The following is a 2,787-nucleotide window of genomic DNA, read 5'->3' as shown; positions in this document are numbered from 1 at the left end:
ACTCGGGCGTTCCACTCGCCAGACCGCCCGATCGGGCAAAATAATTTCGCCCGATCGAGCATTCCACTCGCCAGACCGCTCGATCGGGCATGCTGCGCCCGATCGGGCAGAAATAAACTGCATGAAACTCATCTGTGCGCGCCCGATCGGGCGCACCTCGCCCGATTCGGATCGGGCGGTTTGCAGCGTGCTTGGCCTTGTGCGTAATTTTACTTTCTCGAACTTGGAGCTTTAGGCCTGTACATTATTAAACACCCAAACAGCGTGATGCCCTCTTCTCGCCTCACTAACATCAAAAACAATACTTAAACACACTTAGGTATGGGAAATACTAACTAAACACACAAAAATAGGAAAAAAAAAAATCAAACTTATACTACTAAAGCGATAAAATACGTGACCCTGGGTTCTGGATATTGTTGCTCCTGTAAGATAGTAGAGGGTTATTTTTGTAGCCCTCATTGTAAGAGTTGGAGAATGGGTTATTTTGTTTGTAGGATTGAAATGCGTGACATTGTTCAACAGAGCTCCTACATTCCGGTGCATAATGACCAGACATTCCACAACTTTCACAAACAGTAGCAGGTTGGGCACTCATAGCAGCTACACTAGCAGGTTGGGCAGATTGAGTATTGGCTGCTTGCATATTATCAAACTTATAGTGTAAAGCAGTCAATTGGGCAGTTAATTGTTCAATAGAATTTAAATCATGCTTACCAGCCCTGTTAGATAGACCTCTGGGATTTCCATACTGGGCATTGTGAATGGCTATCTCCTCAATCACCTCCATAGCTCTAGGCACCTCAAGTTGCATGAACCTCCCACTTGCAGCTGAATCCAACAAACATCTAGACTCATTGCCCAGACCATTATAAAACTGCTGAATCAAGAACCAATCTTCCAAACCATGGTGCGGGCACTCTCTTTGCAAATCCTTGAATCTCTCCCAGACCTCGAACAAACTCTCATCCGCTTGTTGTGAGATACCTAATATCTGACCCCTCAGACGAGCCGTTTTCTCAGGTGGAAAATATTTAACATAAAAAGCAAGAGCCAAGGATTCCCAATTATTGATTTTCAAAGCCGCCCGATTCAACCCATTAATCCACAGTTTAGCTTTCCCACTCAAAGAGAACGGGAAAAGTATCTCCATAGTCTGCTCCGGAGTCAATCCCTTTTGCTTGATGGTGGAACAATATTGGATAAAGGACTGAATGTGAAGATTCGGATCTTCACCTGGTTCCCCACTGTACTGGCGTCTCTCGATCATGTTAATCAATGCAGGCTCAATCTTGAAGGTCTCAGCTGCAATAGAAGGCATGATCGCCTTTGGTAGCACGGACAGACTTGGCTTAGAATAGTCTGTAAGCCGTGGGGTAGGTGGCGGTATCAGATTTTCGTCACCCATCTCTATCTCTGAAACTGAATCTGTATCTGAAGGAAAAAGATCGCCAATATTATGATCAGAATCAGAGTAATTCCCACACTGTGCAATGAAAGTTCTTCGTCTACGAAAGGTTCTTTCGGGCTCAGGATCGAATGGAGTAAGATTACTAGTACCTACGGTCCTGGGCATAGACAAAGACTACAAAACAATGTGAGATCCGGTCTCAAGGAACGTGAGTTCCTTGAGTAGTAACAAACAATAATCTAAGATAAGCAATCAACAACAGAAAATAAAACCGTTTCCCCGGCAACGGCGCCAAATTTTGACAGGCTAAAGTCGTATTACCTAATCAAAAATAACCTAAGGTCCACTAGCTAGGTAGCAAGGGAAGTCAGGATCGAATCCACAGGGAAACAGGCGTTCTTTCTACTATCAATTAATTAATCTAGACTATTGTGAACAAAGTTGGTTGATGGTTTGTATACTAAGACTACGAACGAATATTAAACAAGAATGAATCAATATATTAAGGAATCTAGGGTATAGGTTTGCCAATAAATAATAATCCAGGACATTGAACAATCACGATAATCAACAAAGTAATTAATTAGATTAGCATGCTCTCTCAAGTCGATACTAATCATAGACTTAGAATTAACGGGCTCTCGCTACGTATTAACTCTAATTCTACCTATTGACACAAGCCTAAACATCAAATTGCATCTCTCGAATCTTAATTTGATATTGCATAACTACCACAATTAAACCTGCGCAAATCTAATTGTATAGTGAAATAAACCAATCAATAGGAATCAATTACAATGCCACCAATCATAATCATTCAATCATCCCTTCATATTATTCATGGATCCTCAACCCTAGAAATTAAACTACTCAAGCATGTTGACAATAAACAAAGCAATAATCATAATTGAAAGCATTATTAAAGCAAGACAATGAATTGAAATAAGAATTAATACCTATTTGAAGAACAAGGGAATTGAGAGCTTGAATTTTTATTGAGAATTAAACTAAGTGTTTTTGCATAAACTAGAGAGAAAATTAGGCTAAGGAAAATAATACTAAGGTTTTATGCTAGAAAATAAAGTGTTCTCCAAAAACAATTCAGGCTTGCTTATATAGTTTGCCCAAAATAAAGCCTAAAAAACGGAAAGAAAACTCGCGCATAAGTGCTGGGGGTTGGCGTCGCCCGATCGGGCGTCGCTTCGCCCGATCGGGCGATCCACTCGATAGTTGGCCTGATCGGGCCAAAATCCGCCCGATCGGGCGGATTGTGAACTCTCCATATAGCCTCCAGATTGACCGCCCGATCCGGATCGGGCGAGCTGCGCCCGATCGGGCGCGCGTTGATGAATCCAGATTGCTTATAATTCCGCCCG

The 2,787-nt window shown here is 42.0% G+C and overlaps 1 non-coding gene across 1 annotated transcript; it reads left to right on the top strand.

The window, feature by feature from the left end:
* Positions 1-902: 902 nt before the first annotated feature.
* Positions 903-1,009, top strand: LOC130464506 (small nucleolar RNA R71). Its single transcript, XR_008924910.1, has one exon. It is a non-coding gene; the product is annotated as a small nucleolar RNA R71 (small nucleolar RNA).
* The last annotated feature ends 1,778 nt before the right edge of the window (positions 1,010-2,787 follow it).

Source organism: Spinacia oleracea, chromosome 6 (genome assembly GCF_020520425.1).
Source record: "Spinacia oleracea cultivar Varoflay chromosome 6, BTI_SOV_V1, whole genome shotgun sequence".
NCBI lineage: Eukaryota > Viridiplantae > Streptophyta > Magnoliopsida > Caryophyllales > Amaranthaceae > Spinacia > Spinacia oleracea.
Note: the sequence above shows the minus strand (reverse complement) of the source record. Positions and strands in the feature narration are given on the sequence as shown.